Source organism: Chaetodon auriga, chromosome 2 (genome assembly GCF_051107435.1).
Source record: "Chaetodon auriga isolate fChaAug3 chromosome 2, fChaAug3.hap1, whole genome shotgun sequence".
In the NCBI taxonomy this organism is placed as follows: Eukaryota; Metazoa; Chordata; class Actinopteri; order Chaetodontiformes; family Chaetodontidae; genus Chaetodon; species Chaetodon auriga.
Window position 1 is genome coordinate 23,691,368 of NC_135075.1, and position 16,403 is coordinate 23,707,770.

General features: G+C 41.7%; 2 protein-coding genes across 2 annotated transcripts in view; one reads left to right on the top strand and one right to left on the bottom strand.

Annotated features, from left to right (window-relative positions):
• The window catches only part of LOC143327616 (cysteine and glycine-rich protein 1-like), a 314,154-nt gene that overhangs the window by 5,269 nt on the left and 292,482 nt on the right, over positions 1 to 16,403 (bottom strand). The window lies entirely within an intron of this gene.
• The window catches only part of nav1b (neuron navigator 1b), a 65,420-nt gene continuing 54,019 nt past the window's right edge, over positions 5,003 to 16,403 (top strand). Inside the window, exon 1 of the mRNA XM_076741962.1 lies at positions 5,003 to 5,046. The gene's annotated coding sequence lies outside the window, so the exon portion shown is untranslated. The remainder of the gene's footprint in view (positions 5,047 to 16,403) is intronic.

The window sequence follows — 16,403 nt, forward strand, 5'->3', positions numbered from 1 at the left end:
ATCTGCATATAAAACCACAGTACATTCAGACCTGGATACAGATGAAAAAACACACATTTACATGTGTAACATGGTACAAACTATGTTTCCATACACTAAGCATGCATGCATACATGTGTAACAGTCCATGTATATAACCATGCTCACATCAAAATGAATGCAATCATGTCAATACACCATATCATCTTGAAAGGTGGAAAAAAAATGGCAATGTTGTGTTTAAAGCTTGTTTCTGCTGCCCCCAAGTGGCCAGAAAATGCAGTTCATTTGTGAATCTTTGGCAGTCTTTGACTTTCAGATGTCAGCAGGCACCGTGGTGACGCTCTGACAGGCCTGCACTGCAGCCATCGTCCCTTCTCGCTTGTTTCAGGGAATTTTTTTTCTTTTTTTTTTCTGCCTAGTTCATGAAACACGTGGTTGAGGTCAGATGACTGATTTGGCAAATCAGGACCATTTCACTGTTTGGTTGCTTTGTACGTGAATTTGGTATCCTTGTCTTAAAATTGGGGGGTCTTTGAATTAAAAGGGGCCGTACAGGCCATGCACTGCTCACCAAATACGGATGTGAACGACCTCAAAGCATTACACTGTCTGCTAGCTTATGTTTTGTAAAGCTCATAGGCAGTCAACTTTTTTTTTTTATAGTAACTATTTGTTGGAGATTCTTGCCCTTAACCATGTCTGACATTTGCTCATGACAGCTCCTGCAGTGGACTTGTCTGTGGGGTGCGCTGGATGTGTGTACTCCCTGCTGATGCTCGTGTCCCTGACGAGCATCAATAAAGGAGAGAGCCTGATAAGCGGCAGTGATATCCAGACCGGACTTCCTCTAAATCTGCCCAAGCTAAGAAGCAGAGGGCCTCTGCCTTAGAAGGTGTTTCTGCAGGAAGTGTGGGATGTTCCTTCTTGCTCAGTGGATTACTCACTGTCTCACAGATCCTCTGTAGGGGGTTTAAGTGATTCGTGTGACTCAGGGGCGGCAGGAGGTCAATCGGACATTTCTCTCCAGGAATGTTAGCTTGACACATATTTTGCATGTGTCTGAATGAGCCGCTATGAAATACAATATACTGACAAGGAAATCACCATTTGGATACTTTAAGATAATTGTAGTAAAGTATGTTTTCGATAGTCATTCACTGTACTACACTATAGTAACTATTTCCCTGGACTAGTGAGGTGATTGTTTTAGAAGTTAACATGTTCTTTCATTGCAATGTAATGTTCTACATGAGAAGTTGTATTTTTTGACAAATGGCTTCTGCCCTGTGAAAACCATAAAAACCGCCCTGTTTTCATCTTTGTGACGGTGCATGATTCAGATGATTCAGTGAGTCTTATTCAACATAAGACCTGGGAGGTTTTTTTCCCAGACAATGGAGGAACACTTAATCCTTCACAAAAAAATAAATACCAATTTCATGCCAATTTTGGGCAGCAAGGAAAGGAAATCCCCCACTGCAGCAGGAGCTGTAAGTGCATGTGGGCTGACACAATACTCAGCTACTGCTACTGCTACCACTACATTAAGAGCATTGCTGGCATTTTACTGGTGATCTTGTTCATTGTGGCATTCAACAATTGTGCAGGCAGGGGTTCACTGTGTCTCACGCTTTATTAGAGCAAATCACACATGACATGACCTTTATAATAGATGGATGTATGGTCAGTTTAACCATGAAGTCATCAGGCTGTTCGGCCAAATAAAGCTCCATGGTACAATCTCGTGTGCTTTAGAGCATTTATTTCTTATTTTGTCATACAGCTAAAAGAAAAAACGTGAATGTCAGCGCTTCCAGCATGGCTCGGATATCTTCCCACAAAAGAGGAGGATCAGGAAAGGTGAAACTGATAGGGAGACTGTAGTCGATACGAGGAGGGGAGTAAAAGCCAGCAGAGACTGATGCTGCTTGGTCTGCCTTCCTCCCTCTCTCCAAGCCCTCTAGGCTCTTCACCATCATAGGAAGAGACAATGATGAACTCAAGAAGCCTATTTATAGCCGGCGATTGGCCAACACTAGCCCTCTGTCTCTGCTCTGTGGACATCCGCCTTGGCTAGCTGTGTAGTACGTCTACATGTGATTATGCTCATGAGAGGGGAAAATAGGGGAGGAGAGGAGTGGAGTGACAGAGACTCAATGGATTTAATCCAGAGGAAGAGGAGAGGATAAGAGGCAAAGCAAGATAAGAGGCAGGGCTGGGCTGTGGTCCATCCATCAGTGCACGGAGGAGTGCTGATTGCTCATGGAGGAATTCAGCACAGGCTCTATTTGGCATTTGACCTGACTGGAAGCCAGGACTCCTCCCCCTGGTAATGGTCTCCCTTTTGGCAGCATTTTTCACAGAAGCATTGCCAAGTTGTCAGGTGAGGAGGAAGAGCTGGAGGAGGTGAGCTGACTTCACGCTGAGAATGTGTTTGGATAGCAACTAGCCGTCACTGTGTTGGTGTATTTGGCTTCGTGCGCGATGGTGCTTAGTGGGAAAATCTACTGTGGCTGATATCCATGTGTGTTATTTCTGCCAGAATAATCTCACGAGGGCTCATTTTGCAATTTTCACAGGCATGTTTTTCTGTGTGTGTTTTAACTTGACTGTCGAGCTTGAAGCGATTAGTCGATTAAGAGATCGACGAATCAGCAATTATTTAGATAATCTTTTAATTGTTTGAAGTGGATGCTGAACATTTATAGGTTACAGCTTCTCAGATGTAAATATTAGCTGGTTTTGGTCTTCTATGATATTAAACCACATATGTTTGGGTTTTAGGACTCACAGTTGGCCCAAACAAGACATTTAAATATTCAGCTTGGGTGATGAGTTAATTGTGATGAGGCATTTTTGTGGACCAGTCAATTAATTGAGAATATAATGAACAGATAAAATGCCTATGAAAAGTAATTGTTAGTTGCTATTTTGCTGACTTATTGTTTTAACGGTGACCTAAATCTCACTCATTAAACTCAATGCCTTTTTCTCCTCAGTGTTCAGGAACGTCAGTAATCGAGTTACTAATCTGTCTAAATTTAACTTTTTAGCAATAAAGCTCTCGTCCAAGTCTGTGCGAGACAACAAAAGCAAGCTGCTCTCACACGAGTAGCCAAAAATGTTTGTACTAATTCACATAATGTCATTCAGATGGATTAGGACATGTAAATATAACCCCTACTCATCCAATAAACATTATTAGAAGCATTTCAGGGGGGAAATGAGATAATTGTGTTCAGGGCAGAGGGAGTTTGGCAGGATGTCTGGGCTGGGCGACCCCCTCTGTCTGATTCAACAAGCAGCAGTTTGACTTTAATGTGCTCTCTGCTGACTCCAGCTCTGCGGCACGCACTGTGGCCGTAATGAGAGGTGAGCAGATGCAGTTTCATGAATTAGTCAGTAGAGGTCACATATGGGCAGAGATTATGTTTGAGCGATGCTGAGACACACCCTGATTCCTCTCTCCCTGGCCGTCTCTTGCCGTGTACCACTCGCTGTAAGCCGTGCTGATGCAAAAGGTGACAAGGTTTATTAAGCAAAGCAGAACGTGCACGCATTGGAGTGTGAAGTGCTCAATTAATAAGGTGTGCGAGGAGAGTGAGGGATGAAGGACTTTGCTATCAATTCAATTCGCTTGGGCTGTTTGTACCTGCCTGTGAACCCACTGATTCTTTATCTTGGCACCTTTAATTAAGATGCGATTATGTTCAGCCCTGTGCGAGGGATCTAATAATGTAGAGAGCAGTTTGTATCTCTCAAGGTCAGACAGCATATGTGTACAGTATGTGTGTGTGTGTGTGTGTGTGTGTGTGTGTGTGTGTGTGTGCCCATGGATTAATTACACATTTCTGAATATTTCTATGTCCAGACGGTACACATATTTGACTGTAATCCTCACTTATCTCCTGTCTGTGACTCACCACAGAGGATGTAGTTTCCAAACTGCCTCAGTCTATAATCTCTCCTCATGAACTTAAGTCATCCTGCAGAGCGATTTAACTTCAAGGAGAGGCAATTTGCTCAAATGCGCGAAAGGGAATATAACATAACCCACCATCACACCACCCGTTGGCTTGTGTCCTCACACCAGTACGCGTGTTGTTTCATTGCTCTCGGCACACACTAAATTTGGTCATGATCCACCACATGTCCTTGGCCTGCACATATTCTGCTTTGTGAGTTGATTGTGTGAGTCACTTTGCAATATTTGGCCTCGCTGCACACAGCGCTGTTGTCTTAGTCACAGTTTGTAATCTCCACCTCGAAGATTATATGAGGAAAAACTGCATGTGAGCCCATGCTGTCACCATGTCATTGCTCCTGTCATTCGTTTCTTCCTAAGCTGACACCTCTGAGTCGGCTTCCTTTGGCCCAGATTCCCACTGAGGGAGCCTGTGCCCTGTAGGCAGCCAACTACAAACATGCAGTGACAATTCAAATCAGTCCAGTTCACTGGCTCTGGCTGTGACTCAGGACATTGAGCGCCAGGCGGAAAAGATGCATACGCAACACGCCAAGCTGAACGGGGACAGATAGAAAGTGAGGGAGACAAGACAGTGCAGAGTATCAGGGAGTTTTATGAGGGTTCCACCAGGTATACGGCCCAGTTTTAGCTCAGCACTTTTGTTCAGAGAGAGTGGGACAGGAGCAACGCCAGGTCCATTTGCAAGTCAGAGAGAGAGAGAGAGAGAGCGCCTGCCGGCTAAGTAGTCTGATCCACGGCACCAACTGCAGCAGAGGATCTGTCTAGAGTATTGTTATGCAAGCAGGAAGGGAGCAGTCCCACTTTGATCCACACATCGGACGGAGGCTGGAATGCTTCGGTCCTCTGTGCTGTTTGAGCTGGAGGCTGTTTGCTGTCCCATCTTGGAATTTGCATGTTGGACAGTGTATTGTTGTAGGGATCAGTGCAGCCACTCTGCACAGTTAGAGCATGAGAGGGATGGACTGACGGACACCTGGAGATAATGGTAATCACTCAGCTTGACGCCCCCATCACCAACTGGCCTCAGCTTCCCTTGCACTTGTTCACCTCATTAAGTTTTGTCAGCCTCATTTGAGGTAAGTTTAAGTTCCTTGTTAAATACTGAGGATGAATAATGTCTGTAAGAGTGTCTTATACTAAACTTTGGCTTGTGACAGGCATGCCAGCTGCACAGTTTGATTTTTTTTAATTACATTGGATTTTAAATCATTTTATTGATCTGGACTTTCCAGTCTCCCGAATGACATTGTTGCAAATAAACAAGTGCATCACTGCAGAGTTCCTGACACTGGAGTGTTTGCTGAGCATGTAAGCAGCCATCAGTCAGTCCTTTAACAATATCACGTCTCATGGCTGGCTGAGATATTGCTGTCATGTGAATGCCTGCAGGCGGAGAGGGAGGCCTGAGGGAAACAGGACAGTCAGGCTGCTGAACTAATTCCTCCAAAGACTTTGCGGTCCCATGCAGGACTTTTATTGTCCTGCCTGGGACGGGGAGTCATGTGCTCAGTAATTGTCTGGGATGTACTGCTGACTCATACCAGTGTGTGCCACAGGCTACCACTGCATCAGGCTCACACTTCACACCACTCATCTCCTTAGTTTACACCGAGGTACAGTAGACTGTGGTCATTCATGCTTTGCTGTTTGATGTCCTCATCAAAGAGTGAATCAACATGAGCTGTTCTTTCAGCGCCACGAGCAAAAGGATACTTTATTCAGCACCCTGCTTTGAAGAAATGAACATGTTTTCCTGCAAAGCCTTTTTTAAATGAAAAAAAGTCTGCACTAAATCAATATTTTTATATTAAAAATTGATCGAAATGTCATGTGTTTGTTCAGAGTGATGAATAAGCAGATTCTGTGGGGCGTTTAAGTGTCTTTCAGCTCATTGTTTCCTGACTTTCAGCACCAGCCTCAGTGGTGTTTTCAGACACAGCTGCACCCACCTGCCCAGCACCCAGTGGCACACACACATGGATTTGGTTCCATTGGCTGCCCAGAAGCACAGCTACTGCTAATGTTGCTTAATGTATAAATCAGCAGGTGTTTGCCAACGTGTTCCCCATTACAACTTTACAGGGACGTAATATGTTCAAATTTTGTTTACAGCTTGTTCGCTGTTCTCAAGTGACCAAAAACTTAATTACTGCAGCTGTACCGAAACAAAGACTGACTGCTCCCGTGGAGGATGCTGCCTAAACGCGAGCAGCTGCCATCAGCAAAATAACACTCACAAAAGTATGAGTTAAATCAGATATTGTCTGTTTAAACAACATAATTAGTCCACAACTAGTTTAGCTTTAAACGCTAATGTTAGCATGCTAACATGCTCATGCTAATATGCTCAATTTAGTCTGACAAAAACTATTTTCTTACCAGGTAGTTTTTATATTTGAGGATTTCACTTATTTCCCCTAAATTATCTTAATATGATCTTATATCTTCTTACAGAAACTTTATTACTGGTTCTGAGTAATTTAATCCTTTAAACTAGAATTTACAGAATTATAAAGCACACTGACGAGTACAAAACGGCTTTGCTGAAGTCAGAATTTCTTTGTATCCAGACAAATGTGCTTGTTTTTAGCCTTACTGCACTGCCTTTAAGATGGACTTTAAACACTAGATCCAATAAATGAAAGTTCCTGTTCTGTTGCCAAATAATTTTGCTTACTTTAAGTACTATTTCCACCATTTTACTGCTTTTTTTCTGTTCTTTGAGAGTTAATTTTGTGGTGCTGCTAGATGGAAAGTCAGGGGATCTCTGGAATCATTAGCATTCATCCTCTGGCAGCCTTGAATGTTAAAATGCTGTGCCAACCCATCTTGCAGATATTCCACAGGATATTTCACATAGCAAATCAGTGAAAAAGGAATCTGGCTGAGCATTGATTTCAGCTGTAGATACAGTACAGTTTTCAGTATTGACTAGGATCCATTCTGGTTGCTAACAGAAAGTATTGAAGTGCCATAACCAGCCCCTGCACGCACTGATGCACACAATATAGACCATAAAGTAATTCAATTCGAGGGAGTCCATGCACGGCTCTGGGAATACCACTAATGGTGGGTGATGTCATTGCCGATGAAACAGATCTATCATGTGTGCAACTTGCTGCACTTTTGAACTCCTCTAACTTCAGTGTCACTCTGGGTTATGGTACGACAACACAGAAATAGTGTCCTGTGGTAAGACAACATCTATTATGGTGGTGAAAAATGCTGCTGAGGGCATAATTTTCTCTCTTCTCGACAGGCTGCATCACATCCAAGACACTTTCAGAAGCTCTGCGTATGTGAAGCAAGCTTCCTTCTCATCGTTCCTTCAAAGAGGCACCGCTGCAGGCACTGTGGTCAGGTTGAGCTACTGCACAGTAAATCCATATCTGTTTTCATCAAATTATACATACGATCAAAATAATTATGGTGATTATAATATTATAGCACATGCATGCACAAGGATGTTATGATGGGATTTTTTTCAAGCACTGAGGAGCAACATGTTCAAAGGGCGATTTTTGGTCCCTCGTATATGCCACGTCTCTGTGTCCTGAATCCAACTCTGTGTGTATGTGTGTGTGGTTTGTCTGGTTTGGAAAGTTTAGTCCACAGACACGCTCCAGTGGCAGACATGTTCCACCTTGGCTAACCCAAAATGACATGTGTGCTGGCCTTGGAAAACCTGATACATATTTTATGCGTTCCACTTAAAGCTGTTATACAATATTAAGTGTTCGGAACAAGAGTTTGTGTCAGTGATCAGATACAAGATGCGACATGAGGTGAAGACGGCTCCCATATTGTGCAGAAGCGCAGGTCTGGCTTTATCTTTGTTGTGATGCAGAGCCTGTGATGGCTGCCAGAGGCGAGGATCTCAAATGTGAACGGTTTTGGGTGAAAATGTCAGGGATGAGCTTTACACTACCATTTGTTCCTGGTCCAGATGTCTGTCGGAAGAACAAATACACTAATTTAAATACAAACTAGAAGGGCACTCGGGGAGCGCAGACCTCTGCCAAGGCTAATAGCACATTGTTCTGTGATATGCAAATCAGCAAGTGCAACCACTGGATATGTCTGAATATATGCTGGATATATGGGGATTGTGATGTAGAGTTATCATATTTGCAATTGGCTAGATGGCCTGATTTTAAGATGTGTGCCATTTATTCAGGCCAAATGCAGAATCTCACAATGTTAATGAAAGTAAAAAGAAAATTCATTTATCTGCCCCCATGATTCAGATCCACTCCCAAATGTAATGGCTTCTTCCTTGGACCATGCTGCACAATTCCACCATCTAAATCTGGCCCGTGGTTTTTACATAATCACCAGCAAACAGACAAACCAAACAGAAACGTAACCTCCCAGGTGGAGGTAATGGAGTTCAGTGTGAGGTGTTCGTCTTGTTGTCTTTAAAATAGAAACATTATATAAATAATTTGCGTGTTTTGATTTGCAGGCTTCTTGAATAAATATATAATGATCAGTACTTGCTTTTGTGCAGTCAAATATAGAAAACATTTGACTTGAACTTGAGAGCTAAGTCTTCTTAAGTCCTCAGGTTACAGTTTATGTCACTGTGAACATCTTGTCAGCTGTTGAGTGACATGTTGCAGCCACTTCACGTCTCTGGAGAGCAGCAGCTTCCCCCTCAGTGAACAGAAGCTGAGTGTAAACCAGACGTTGATGGAAGAACACAGGAGGCTCTTTGTGATAACACTGTACAGATGAACAAGGAGACAGAACACGGATGCCACCATAGGCCATGTTATGTCTGAGATTTGACAATTTAAGACTGCACCTTGCTCATGGTGTGAACTTTAGTTCAACATCTGGCTGCCACAGTGAAGATCCTCTGCTGTTGGTATGTGGCTGAACAGCTGACTGTTTTTAGTTAAACAGACTCACCAGTTTCCAGGAAATGAGCACAAACTCTGAAGCCCAGATGTGGATGTTAGTATCTCTCAGATGATACAGCAGTCGAAATCTCCACTGTGGCTAAATTATGTGACAGTAAGACAACGGTTTCATTTTGCTGTTTCATGTGAATGTTTAGCTGCCAGTGAAGAAGTCCAGTTTAATTGCAACAGTCTGAACCAGTGACAGCATTTTGCTGCCTGAAGAGACCATTTCACCATGTTCCAATTACCATAAATAGAATTGAATCTACAGTACCAGCAGCTCGAGTTGCTTTCATTTTGCATAGAATAAGAAAAAAGTAGTGAATTTTAAACAGTCAGATATGGACAGTGTTTAAGGTCATCAGGGAGATGATGTGGTGTAACACACCTCGTTGGAATATTCCTTTAAAATGTGCTGAGACATTTTTATGTGCATTTCACTTGAGATAGATGCTGACTTTGAATGAATGAACTGGGATTCCTGTGCTTCCTGAAGGTCTGCATTTGGTCTGATGCGGACGATACTGACAGATGGAGAGGGTGAACATTTCAGTTGGTCATTTCTGCTTGTGCAGTGTTAAAGACCGAGCTCAGTGGTGCCACTGAGAGCCATATGTATGCAGGTTTCACTCCAACCATTTAAGCTGTTAGCCCTCCCCTTCTGGCTGAAGGTGCGTCAATATGAGTGGAAACCTCCATACTTGTCTGCGCAGTATATTGTTATGCTTTAAGACTCTGGCATGCAGTATTTTCCATTTTTACCCCAAGTGTTAGATGAAAAAAGAAAAGCCCTGTGCTGTTGACTCTGCTGGCTCCTGAAACGAGCCGACAGTGGTGACAGCTTTCAGGAATGAGAGAAGCAGATGCTCAATAGGTCATATGAATTGTGACTTTGACTGCGGCAACTGACGAAAAGGCTTCTGTCATCCTGGCTCTGACATTGTAGGAAATGTGTGTGCGTGTGTTTGTACATACTGAACAGGTGTTGTGTGTGTGTGGAGGAATTTGGGTTTATCAGCAGCATACTGTGTCTTTGCTGTCTGATGGAAACCTGCCAAACATCAGTTTTTATACTTTTAAACAGTGCTTTCACAATCCCTGCTCTAAAAGACACTTTTGAAATAATAATGGTGGCAATGCTAAAAATAATAATCTTGAAAATGTCGTTCTTGGAGATACACACATCTCACCTTTGACATACTAGTGAAAAATATGGCAAATGATCATTAATAAAGTATATCTTAGGCATTTTAAAGTTATTTAAAATGAGGGGTTTTCCAGGTGCATGTGCTTTATAAAAGCATGATTCTTAGAGACAAACAACATAAATATGTGTGCTGTTGATTGTTGTTTTTATCATTTTAAGCACCAACTTTTATGGTTTTGTTCGATGTTCCTTTTAAAACTAAAATATCAAACTTAATTTCAGACCTTTGTTGAGAAAACCTGGAAATTAGCACTAAACTAATTATGATTCATCTGAGAATTTGTAACTTCTTGAATTTGTTCTGTGTTTGGACTATTGCAGTTTACCCCATAGGTCACCATTCATATGTTTATAATAGGACCTAGACACAGACACACAGAAAGCTGCACACATTTTCCTTACTGCAGTCTTTTTTTATGCGCCTCAAGGATGAAAGTGAAAAAGCTTGTTTTATTTGCTTATGCATGAACTGAATCCTTGCACTATTTTAGGTGGTGTTGCTGCATAGTTTGGAGAGTTTTCAGGCATATTTCTGATGCATTTCTCTTCTCCTACATGTTCTAATGACCCACTTCGCAAGAGTGATGGTCCACCACAGACAACTGCCCACACTTTGACTCATCAGAGTGCTGCAATATGCTGTGTAGACCGCCCTCTTATTCCTACATGAGCTTCAGTTCACTTCAGAGAACTGTGTCAGTTGCATAACTGCAGCATATAACTGCAGAGGCAGGTTGTTTCAGTGTGCATAAGGGATTTTACTATACAACATCCTGCACTGCTTTTGAGCCTTTTTTCTGATCCTTTGGGGAAATGTTTACTTTTGTTTCAGGTTAATAATTTATGTTCGAGCAGCATTGTAACCTAGGACGTTATTACATGAAAGGGCCTCATTGACCTCATTGAAACAGAAATTGAAAACTGGCTATTTAAATGGTAAATCTTCATGGAAATTATCAAATTATATTTTGATAACTGTGCTCTTATTTTGAAAAAGGGAAATGGGGAGAGTGGTTAGCTTGCAGACAAGGTGACATTTTTTACAGATATTGCTACACAGGACCTAATTTGAAAGTAAAATGTGAGCCTTTCAGAAAATCCTTATTATTAATGACACCGGTGGTCATTAAGTGAACTGCCGTCTGCTTCCTGTTGCTCGCGCTCGGACTCTGTGGGCGTGAACCTACATCATCCTGGGCACTGGCCAAAAAACAGAAACATGACATAGGCCTATGTGAGAATGAGCGCTAAAATGACCACTGTACGCTCAAAACAAATTACTATATTTAGAAGAACATTAAAGTCTGTAATGTCCTTTTATTTGGACCATTGGCTCCATGAAACTGCTAGCTTGCCATTTGTAAAATACTATTATCTGCTACTACTACTACTACTACTACTACTACCCACTAAAGACTGTATTCTGCTATGTTAGCTAGCTAACGATTTGTCCACATTAGCAAGCAAGCTAATGTTAGCTAACGTTAGTCAGCTAAAACCACAGTATCACAAAATAAGCTATTTCACATGCTTTGCAGTAAGCTTAGCTTTTGGACTTTGTGTTGGTGGATGCCAGTCATTTGTTGACATTAGCAGACTCCATTTATAAGCTAATGTTGGCAAATGTTGCTAACTGTTGGCCCAGTAGACGAACAGAAGAGAGGAAAGGCAGTCAGGAGGACACGTGACGTCATGTCCTTCGGATTTTCCCAGAAAAACTGTCCTGACTCCTTTACATAGAAGTTGGTTATGGGCATTCAAGAAAGCTGGGGAAGGTCTCGTTTTTGAAGTTACAAACAAATTCAAACATTGGCAATACAAAGCACTTCATACATGTGAATTGCTTCACTTTCTTACATATTTGTGCTTTAAATCATCGTTTCATGTTTCCTCAAGGAGATTGTTTATTACACTTGGATCCTGACACATCTAAGTTCGACAGGAAGTGATGGAAATTCAATATGTCTGAGACTGTTTGCAGTGTGAAATAGTGCCTTTACTTTCTCTCCTCCTGAATATTAATGTTTTATCACTTCACACAAGTGTATTCAGTTTTTATGATTATAGTGGAGGTGGTTTATTATAGGTGAGGTGGTCCTATGAAACACTGCGTGGGATACACTGAAATTAAGGAGGCAGTAATCGAATGGAATGTGTAAGGCCAATTACATCTGCGTCTGTAGTCAAGCTGCATTATGATTACCTGCACTTTAAGCACAGCAGCTGCAGATACATTTAAAAGGAGCTTTGAGTATCTGAAAATCTATCTTAACAAAGAGTCAACAGGTTTTTTCAAGGACCACATTTTGACATGCGTGTCCATAAATTCAGACCTGAACGTATTGAAGCATAGAGAAAGTAGTTCAGCATTGATCCAATATGGACTTTACCCTTTAAGATCAGTTTGACTGAATGATTTCTAACATTTGGTGTTTTTAACAGCAGGATACAGCTGCCTGAGGCATTACAGGGTGTTGATGATGTCATGGCATTACTGACCATGATTAATCACTTACAGTGACTTATAAGGGATAAATCCCTGTAAAGGGCCAACAGATTAACTCACCCACTCTAATCTCGCGTGCCACAAACTGTACAGTAGGCTTTAATGGAAAAGACAATATGTCAGGATGTAATGCTTTTGTGGTAATCTCTGACTTTGTGGTGTTCAGCAAACATGACAAAAAATGGATGAAGTGACGTTTGTAGGTGATGACAAGAGTGAAAATCGTGGTTTACATAATGCACATGCCCTTAAACACACACACACACACACACACACACACACACACACACACACACACACACTGCAGGGGAGTGCTGCTGCAGTGTGCTGCAATTCTATTACGATGTGTGATGGATGAGGAGGGAGAGTTTGACAATTATCGATGCTGGAGAGACAATGCAATTATGAAGAGATGTAATTCTATCGCAGGAAACATGCAGCTGTGCAAACTGTATTGTCTGAGATGATGTTTTAACTCTAAAATGTCTCTGAAAAACAGATTCTTGTCTGCAGACAACACGTAGACGCTGCTCTGATTGTGTGACACATTGATCCCCTTTAGTCGGCCAAAATGTAGCCTGACCTTTTGCTTGCTGCCACACCATCAGGTGAAGAAGAGCGCGATAGCAATTTGATCGCAAAGTGCAGCTGCGTGCACACATTACAGCTTCTATGAAACAACAGAAAAGCTGATTTAATGTTACCTACGAAGAAATGTTTATTTATTTTGTAGAGAAAACTTCAACTGGCTGTTGTAGATTTATTTATTTAATGTTTATTTTTGTGACAGGGATAAATGCATAGAATTAACCAATGCCACATAAAGTACCACTGCACCATAATCTGAACTAAGCTACAGTACTCTTCCCTAAATGGATCTTCACACAGCAATGATGCTAGCAACATTTTTTTCTAGACCAGAAGAAGTAACTAACAGTGACATTGTCTTGTGGGGAATGTCAGCGATTACAGTTTTAATCACATACAAAGTAAAGACGGTTGCCATATTCCATCTAATCAAACTGCTCAAATTTATTTTGACAGTCACAGTAAGCCAGACACAATTAGCAAGACTAAGAGTGTACAGTCATGCTGAGAGGCTCTGTGAGGCTGTACTCTGGCTCAGCAGTGCTCGGAGCTAACCTCAGCACGCTGATGTTTAGCAGGTTTAATGTTTATCGTGTTCACTGCCATAGTTTAGGCTGTTAGCATGCTGACACTTTCTAATTAGCACTAAATAAGTACAACTGAGGCTGATGGGATGCTGTTAATTTTGCAGCTTTTGGAAACCAAAGTTCTGGACAAAGTGAAATTTTGACCTGAAGATGGAGCAAGAGGAAAAGTGAGGGGATCTGCAGAGTTATTGCGTGTCATCCAGAGGGAACATCAGTGTGATTACCAGCTTTAATGGCACTCCACCCATTAGCTGAACGGATATTTTACTCTAAAGCAAAAATGTCGACCTGCCTTTGGCATGACATGAAGAGTCAGAAGATCGGCAGCGCCAATAGGCTCCATCCTCTGGGACCATGAATGTCTGTATAACGTTTAATGGTTTTACATCCAGTAGTTGAAGAGATAAAAGTGGAGAACTGATTCATGTTGCCATCGCTTGAGATGAAAAATGTCTTTGTGCAACACATATTTTAATATTAAAGATTAAATTAACAAGATTAATCGAATTCTGACTGTGCTTTAATTTTCAGCTCTGTCTGCAAATTATCATGAAAGTTAACTGGATTCACTAAAAAAAATCACACAATCTAGATGAAACAAAGGAAAGAAACCTTTCTTGTTATACCCAAGAAAAAAACTGCAGCTTTAAATTTCCAACTGCTTTGTTGTCCAAATATTCTAAAGAGCCAAAAAACAGCAGCGCTGGAGGGAAAACTTAAACACAACGTGTAGCTTTTTAGCTGTCACAAACAATGGAAAAACAACGTCTGGACGGTTTCACCTAACACTGTGCCTTCAGCCAAATGAAAGACGAGCCATGCTTCACATCTGTCCACTGGCATGTTGGTCTGTGCATGTGAGTGTGTCTTTGTGTGTATTCTGTGAGACAGCGTGACTTGACCTCAGTCCGTGTTTGCCCCAGCAGAATTCCTCTCTGACAAAGCTGGGACACGGGAGGAAGCAGTGAAAATCAGGAATCTGGGACTTGGTGCTATATATAAAAATTAGATCAGGCCTCTTGTAAAACTAGATAGTACAACAGTCTTGAGAAAATTGAATTATGTAGATAATGATGCACTCGTTCAACTCTATTATCTATTGGTGCTCAGCTGAAATGGGGAGAAACTGGAGCACAGGGAGACTGAAGCAGCATTCAACTAAAATATCTGCAAGTGAAAGGAAACATTCGCCGTTTTATAACGCGACACCTCACAAGACGACATGCGACACAAAACAAAACAGTAATTACAGAAGGCATCGTAAGCCCTGACACGGTTCACTGAACGACGATGATGATTTCCACATTTGGTCAGCTACATTTTAAGATGGCCCTCGTTTTTTTCCTCCAGCGTGGATTTATAGCATTTAGAAAATAGGCTCTTCTGATGTCGTATGAGCCTTCACCAGAGTAAAGTGATCCCACGCCGACATGTTGTTGGGCTGTATGAGTATCTTTAGTCTGGCCCTCAGGCTGATTATAGGTTTGGGAGACCGGGGCAGTTTTAGCTCCTCGTACCGCTGGCTGGATGCTTTGATGATGGCATGTTAAAAGGCTGGCATGTTAGAAAGGAGCTCAAAGTCTCATTCAGACTGTCACAGAAACATGAGCCCCGGGGAAACACATGATGTCACCAGAGAAAATCGAAGAATGAGCCATTAATATATCTGCTCATAATGGGGTAAATGTGAGAGTGACACCAGTGTGTGTGCGTGTGCGTGCGTGCGTGCGTGTGCGTGTGCGTGTGCGTGTGCGTGTGTGTGTGCGTGTGTGTGTGTGTGTGTGTGTGTGTGAAGACATGTAGTTTCCTTCCAGTTTTCTCGCTGCAGCTTGTTGTTGTCCAGCACTGATTGGCCCCCGCTCACTTAAAGCAGCACGTGGGTCTAAATTGTATTACTGTAAGCTGCATTATACTGTTAAGTGTAACACGTCTGTGTTGAGAGCAAGTTAGTCTGCACTGCATCACGCTGTTCACGCCTGATCGTCTCTGTGCGGAGGATTCGCTAATGTTGGAGCTTTATTTGCACAGGTAAGACGAACACATCCGATCTCATTTAGCTCTGTAAATTCAGATTTACAGAACGTTTTTGAATTCATATGACATAATTTATCGTTCAACATCAACTCTCTGTGCAGTAGCATCATAATATGGATCAATATTATCATTTTACTAACTTCTGCAACTGCGTAATAATTCCACTTATATGTAAAAAATGTCCAAATTAGCTATTGATATGTTTATGTGGCTTTGCATGTGTATCAATATTTGGAAAATATGTCTTTATTAATATTGGTTCTTTGGTTTCAACCCTGCTGCCTTGAATGTAAGATGTCATTTCCTGCTCTGTTGAATGCACGTGCTTGTATTATTTAGATGTATTATTTATGAGTGTGTGTCTGTATGAAGCAGACTTTTTCATGCACATCAAGTTGTTTCAAGGCTTCACTTTATAAATAAATCATGAGGAGGAGAGATATTTAAGCGATGAGGGCACGAAGGGGCACAAATGGGATTATTTTAGTTTAGCTATCAGTGTACATCATTTAAAATGCTTTAAAAGTAAACAGTCAAGTTTATTTATTTATGGAACCCAAAATCACAATTTTTCTCCTAGAAGGCCTGACAGTCTGCAGAGGAT